This window comes from Nerophis ophidion, linkage group LG16 (genome assembly GCF_033978795.1).
Source record: "Nerophis ophidion isolate RoL-2023_Sa linkage group LG16, RoL_Noph_v1.0, whole genome shotgun sequence".
NCBI classification, from domain to species: Eukaryota; Metazoa; Chordata; class Actinopteri; order Syngnathiformes; family Syngnathidae; genus Nerophis; species Nerophis ophidion.
In genome coordinates, this window is record NC_084626.1 from 39,729,809 (window position 1) to 39,736,647 (window position 6,839).

Here is a 6,839-nt window from a genome sequence, read left to right on the forward strand (position 1 = left end):
TTTAGTTGCCAGGTAGTCGACCTGGCGTCATCACTCCGTTCATGCCTACTCTGCACTCTGATTCTGCTTCATGCCATGTTTACTGTTCCATTTCATAGTTCCTGCTGCTCTGCTCTTTTCTTGCCACACAATTTTTTGTTTATTCAAGCCACGGTTAGCGAGTTTTCGTTTCGTGTCCATAGTTTTGCCTTTGTGGTAGTTTTTGTTCCTCAGCCAAGTCTCTGACTCCGCCTTGTGCGCGCCTTTTGTTTGCACTTTTTTACTAATAATTAAAACATGTATTCACCTTCACGCCATGTCCGGTCCAGTTCTGTTGCATCTTGGGAAAACAATCCACGCAGTTTACTGTCTGATAGTCCAAGTTTCGACAACTTTCAGCTTAGTTCATCATCATACCTCCTGCTTAAAGATTACTATTTCAAGTGGACCTATTAGGATTTTATTCGACAGTCAAAACATTTCATTGTGGTGCAGATAATATGTATTGGTTATGATTTGGTCAAAATGTTGTGAAAAATGCTATATCTTTCTGTGAGATGTTGGCTTGTGGAGGCGTTGTCGGATTGCAATTGAAACCACGCCCACCCTCTCCAAAAGCATCTTAACTGATCTTTTGAAAATGTACACACTGTGTTGTGTTCACTCTTTGTAGCAATAGTTGGGACTACAAAATGCAGGAGACAGCAGGCTAAACTAGTATGTAATGTGCAAATGCACAAGAACACAATTAGAGTGCAGTAATGAAGTGCACCAAAAAAAAAAAAAAACACAGGGAAAGCTGCATGAGAAAAAAATGATCCAAAACAAGAGCGCACAACAATAATTAATATAAAATTCAAATCGCTCCAAAATACCACTGACAGTGTTTGTACCTCCCGCATACAATGATCCCACAACCAACAAATCTGTGAGATTAGCTTATATGGTCTTCAGGTGGTCATTAGCAGCAGGTGAAAACCATCATCTCTAATCAGCTGCAAGTGAACAGAAAAACTAGCAAGCAGGAGTGCAGTGAATGTGAGCACTGACAGAACCGGAAGTGTAAACAAAATGCAACTGCAGAACAGGAAGTGAGCCCCAAAACACTGGAAACACACCCACAAAATAAAAATAAGGGATGACTGTGGTGGGCGTGGCCTGCGCACCTGCGGCGAAGCGGGGTGTGGCAGGACCGGCTTCGAGATTGGTGACAGGTGAGTGGATGACACAGCTGAAAGTGTTTGTCTAATCACCTGTCGCTCTGTTAAAAGCAGCAGTCGGGAAGCAGAAGTAGTTGGAGTTGGAGCACTCGAGAGAGACAAAGAAAGAGACAATTGCTGAAAAGCAAGGACAAGAACACTTAATTGAACAAATAAAACATCTTGTGAATCTGAACGAGCCTGTCATGTCGGGGCTTGGTGGTATGTCATGTAGTAACAGGCATATTTATAATAACATGTAATATTTACATATTTTGATCATATAAAGCAGGAGGGTCATACTCATTTTAGATCGGGGACCACATGAAGAAAAATCTACTCTCAAGAGGGCCAGACTGGTAAAATCACGGCACGATAACTTAAAAATAAAGAAAACTTCAGATTGTTTTTTTTGGTTTAAAAATAGAACAATCACATTCTGAAATCGTACAAATCATAATGCGGTTGTTGTTGTTTTTTACGCTTACATGTTGCGGTTATTAGTATTATATCTTTATTTGTTGTTATGTATATTTTCGGAATAAATTATGTGATCATGTTCATCATTGGTGTCAATTTTCAATCTATCAAGATAAAACAATTATATCAAAATCAAACTACAGTATGTTATTTATGTAGTTTGATCACTTTCCTCGACTGATGTACTAAAATCATGTAGTTTATTTTGTACATATGTAGCATCATGTTGTGTCCTAGGCACAGTGAAGGAGGCAACACCAGGACAGTACTGCGGTTCACAGGGTTTATTATAAAACCTTTGATGAATGTGTGGGGTGTGTATAATACCACTAGTGACTGAATGCGGACGATGTGTGGAATTAACAATGTGGAATTTACCAGAGAGTGTTGTCGGTGCGTGTTGGATGTATTCGACGTCAAATCCAAGGGGAAAGGCGAAGAGGCAGTCAGCAGGGAGGCAAGCAGTCGGGGGCTGGAAGGAGGCAACAATGTCCGGGTCCAAGCAGTGGTCGAGGATCGGGGAAGGCAAGCAAAGATCCGGGAGGAAGTCGTGAGGCAAGACACGATTACGGAAGACTCTGTGGAAAACACAAAATACATCAAGTCGGGTTCGAGGGTGAGCACAAAAGGGCGAGCAAAGAAAAAGGGAGGGGTGCCAGACGTCATGCTTACTCAGGGGAGATTGGCTAAGTTCTGGCAAAGGTCTCCTGGTTTCGCTGGTATTTTATGCCGCTCCCTCTCGTCATGTCCAGGTGCGCTGATGCATGATTGTCTGCAGCCTTGTCGCTGCGTGGGCGTGCTGCGCTCAGGGAAAGCAGGCAGAGGAGAAATCTTGACACCCAGTTGCAGGAGCAACACGGGTTCGGGTCCGCCCCGTGACACATCATCTACAAAGATAGAAATAATTGCTATTGCGACATCCAGTGGACACATTTTGAACAGCTGTTTCTTTCATTCAAAAATTTCAGGTTAATTTTTATACATAGCAAACTCATCCCGCGGGCCGGATAAAACCTGTCCGCGGACCTGATCCGGCCCTCGGGCCGTACGTTTAACACACCTGATTTAGAGTATACGCCTCGCAATAATCTCAAAAACAAATCACGTTTGCTTTTTTTTCTTCTTCATCAGTGATTATTACTAACTGCAGACTTAATGAGAGCCAACAAACATAATAAAACATCACTTACTGTACAATGTCTGCTGTCATTAGGATACTGACTCCTAGGATGTCTATTTATTCCCATTTTGATGAATAATGACTAATAATCCTTGCAAAGAAAAGGAAGGTGGTGGAACCAAGTGTCTTTACGTGTCTTTCTCGCCATTTCCAGGTTGAAATTGGCTGTCAAAGTGTACCAACTTGTCGGAATACGTCATCAGCCTTCTTCTGTCCAGGTGAGAGGCATGATTTGTGATCTACAATAAACTTCAGTGGAATAAGGAAGCAAGGAAGCAGTTTGCAAATCGATTATGTCAATTCTGTTACGACTGGTTGGCATAGTGATGCCAAATTGGTCCCCTCCGTGGATGCGTCGGCATGAACACAGCAACGGTAAGTGTAAATGATTTATTACACTTAACAAAAACAGACTATGAACAAAAACACTGGAGCTAACAGACAAAAATAAACCAAGGGCGCTAGCATGAAAGCTAGGAATAGACAATACAAAAACTATACTTGGCACGAAGCACACAAAAGAGTAAACAAAAAACATTCAGCATGAAAGCTGTAATATCTAGTGGCTTAGCGTAAGAGCTAGCGAGAAAATACATATGGGTAGAAGACAGTCGTGAATGTTGCTCGAAGGCAAATTAGAGTCCAGGAAAGAATGAAGAAAAGGGACGGGCTTAAATAGGTGAGTAATCAAAAAGTGACAGGTGTGCAGAAACCGTGATTAGCAGGTGGGATCAATGAGGAACCATGGTGACTGACTAAACAGGAAGTAAAAGTGTAGAACAGTGATACAACAACTGGAAGTATAAAACATATGTGGTGATCCAAGTAGCGGATCGCAACAGTATCCCCCCCCCAAAAAGACAGATTCCAGATGTCCCAAAAAAAAAAAACAAAAAAAAAAAACTTGAACCTCCTCCCCACAACAAGACAGTCCACAGAAGAAGGGAGGGCGGAGGGAGGCCATGGCGGCCGACCTCGAAAAGGCCACATCAGTGGCCGCCTTGCAGGATGAGGTGCCCGGCGAGGCGGACGCCCTCGCAGAGGCCACACCCGTGGCAGACGTGGAGGAGGCTTGGCAGCAGCAGACGAAGGTGCGGGGGCTGCAGCCGAAGCAGGTGCAGAGGCCGGCGGAGGAGCGGGGGGCTGCAGCCGAAGCAGGTGCAGAGGCCGGCGGAGGAGCAGGCGTTGGCTTCAGCAGAGGAGCAGGCGTTGGCTTCAGCAGAGGAGCAGGCGTTGGCTTCAGCAGAGGAGCAGGCGTTGGCTTCAGCCGAGGAGCAGGCGTTGGCTTCAGCCGAGGAGCAGGCGTTGGCTTCAGCCGAGGAGCAGGCGTTGTGGAGTCTGGCGTAGTTGTCGCAGAGGTCGGCGTAGTAGTCGCCGTTGTGGAAGAAGGCGTAGTAGTCGGCGTTGTGGAAGAAGGCGTAGTAGTCGGCGTGGAAACCGCAGTCATCGACGCAGGTGTTGGAGTGGGTTCCAACTTAAGAGCTGGTGCTGGAGTGGGTTCTAGCTTAGGAACAGGTGCTGGTGCGAGGACCAGGAAAGAGTCAATTGCTGGCGTGAGAACCAGACTAGGATTCGGTGCTGGTGTGTGAACCAGGCGAGAGACCGAAGCTGGTGTGGGAACCAGGTTAGGAACAGTGCCGAACATCGGTGGTGGAGGACGTGCTGGAGGTAATGACCTCGCAAGTCTGAACACCGGTGGAGGAGGTCTACTTGGTCGTTGTGATTTGACCGGGGGAAACACAGGTGGAGGAGGTCTACAAGGCCATTGAGACTTGGCCGGGGGAAAAACAGGTGGAGGAGGTCTACAAGGCCGTTGAGACTTGGCTGGGGAAAACACAGGTGGAGGAGGTCTACAAGGAAGAGCTAAGCGGAATACAGGTGGCGGCGGCCTGGGAGGAGCTAGCGGTTTAACGGGCCGAAAAACAGGTATGGGTGGCCTCAAAGGAGGTTGCGGTTTGACAGTTTGAAGAACAGGTAGCGTCTGTGCTACCTCCGCAACACAGCTATAGGCCATAGCCCCCCCCCTCCAGACGGGAATCCCAGACCCGTTCCCTGTGGTCAGGGACTGACCATAAGGGAGGGTGGTGGGAGGTTTGGAGGCGGGCAGACTCCTCCCCTCTATATTGTCCAGAGTGTCCCTTTGAAAAGGGAGAAAAAACCTTGGACTTGGGCGGAGAATGAGGTTTTACAGGTGGAGTTGAAAAAACAGATGGATGGGATTTACCAGAATAATAAAAAGCAAAAATGTCCTGGTAATTCTGTATTTTATTATTAATGTTATTGTCATTAGAAAATGGATGAGAAAGAATCTTCCAAAAAAAAGTCATCGTTGATGATGTCATCAGCGGAGGACGGGATTGCGTCACCGGGGGGCGTCGACGAAATAACGTCATCAACGGCGGACTCTAGTTGGGAATTAGCCCAGTCAGTGAAACAGTTAGCAAAGTGTGCTATCGGATCACCAAACAACGGTGTAGGGGTATTTTGTGCAGCTTGTTGGTAGCTGTGTTTATGAGGAGGGAGACATGGAGTGGGAAAGTCACTGACGCGGGACGAAGCCATCGTTCGCGGCTTCCCACATCATGCTATCGTCTGGATTGCATCGGATAGTTTCAGCCTCCATCGCTCGGAATACCCTCCATGTGCCTTCGTCGAAGGTCTCCTCATGGTTGCCAGACGCGAAGGAACTTTTCTTTCTTGCTGGGACTCTACTGTTACGACTGGTTGGCATAGTGATGCCAAATTGGTCCCTTCGTGGATGCGTCAGCATGAACACAGCAACGGTAAGTGTAAATGATTTATTACACTTAACAAAAACAGACTATGAACAAAAACACTGGAGCTAACAGACAAAAATAAACCAAGGGCGCTAGCATGAAAGCTAGGAATAGACAATACAAAAACTATACTTGGCACGAAGCACACAAAAGAGTAAACAAAAAACATTCAGCATGAAAGCTGTAATATCTAGTGGCTTAGCGTAAGAGCTAGCGAGAAAATACATACGGGTAGAAGACAGTCGTGAATGTTGCTCGAAGGCAAATTAGAGTCCCAGAAAGAATGACGAAAAGGGACGGGCTTAAATAGGTGAGTAATCAAAAAGTGACAGGTGTGCAGAAACCGTGATTAGCAGGTGGGATCAATGAGGAACCATGGTGACTGACTAAACAGGAAGTAAGAGTGTAGAACAGTGATACAACAACTGGAAGTATAAAACATATGTGGTGATCCAAGTAGCGGATCGCAACAAATTCAGGCGCATAAGCTTGTGATCACAATATTATAACATAATTATAACAATTTACGCTGCTGACCCGCCTCCGCTTGAGATGGTCTCCTGTGGACGGGACTCTCGCTGCTGTCTTGGATCCGCTTTGAACTGAACTCTCGCGGCTGTGTTGGAGCCACTATGGATTGAACTTTCACAGTATCATGTTGGACCCGCTCGACATCCATTGCTTTCGGTCCCCTAGAGGGGGGGGGTTGCCCACATCTGAGGTTGTCTCCAAGGTTTCTCATAGTCAGCATTGTCACTGGCGTCCCACTGGATGTGAATTCTCCCTGCCCACTGGGTGTGAGTTTTCCTTGCCCTTTTGTGGGTTCTTCCGAGGATGTTGTAGTCGTAATGATTTGTGCAGTCCTTTGAGACATTTGTGATTTGGGGCTATATAAATAAACATTGATTGATTGATTGATTGAATTTAACTTATACTTGGTTAATATTCATGTCACAAAATGTAAACATAGTATTGGGTGGTTTGGTTATGGTGATTTATTGGGGTTTGTAGGCAGAATTGTTGTGATCCGATGGTCGGATCATCACCATATTGTTATTTTTGTTCCATTTTTATATCACTCTGCGGTTTGACATACTTAGTTCCTTTTTTGTTCGTTTCCATGGTCACTCATTAGTTTCAGCTGCTACTCTCTTTTCCAGCACACCTGTCTTTACTAATCACCACCTGTTTATAAGCCAGCGTTTTCTGTTCACTGATTGTCGG

The 6,839-nt window shown here is 45.7% G+C and overlaps 1 long non-coding RNA gene across 1 annotated transcript; it reads right to left on the reverse strand.

Annotated features, from left to right (window-relative positions):
* Positions 1-1,927: 1,927 nt before the first annotated feature.
* LOC133535685 (uncharacterized) lies at positions 1,928-2,541 on the reverse strand. Its single transcript, XR_009802294.1, has 2 exons — positions 2,331-2,541; positions 1,928-2,236 (listed from the first exon to the last, which is right to left on the reverse strand). It is a non-coding gene; the product is annotated as an uncharacterized LOC133535685 (long non-coding RNA).
* Positions 2,542-6,839: the final 4,298 nt, after the last annotated feature.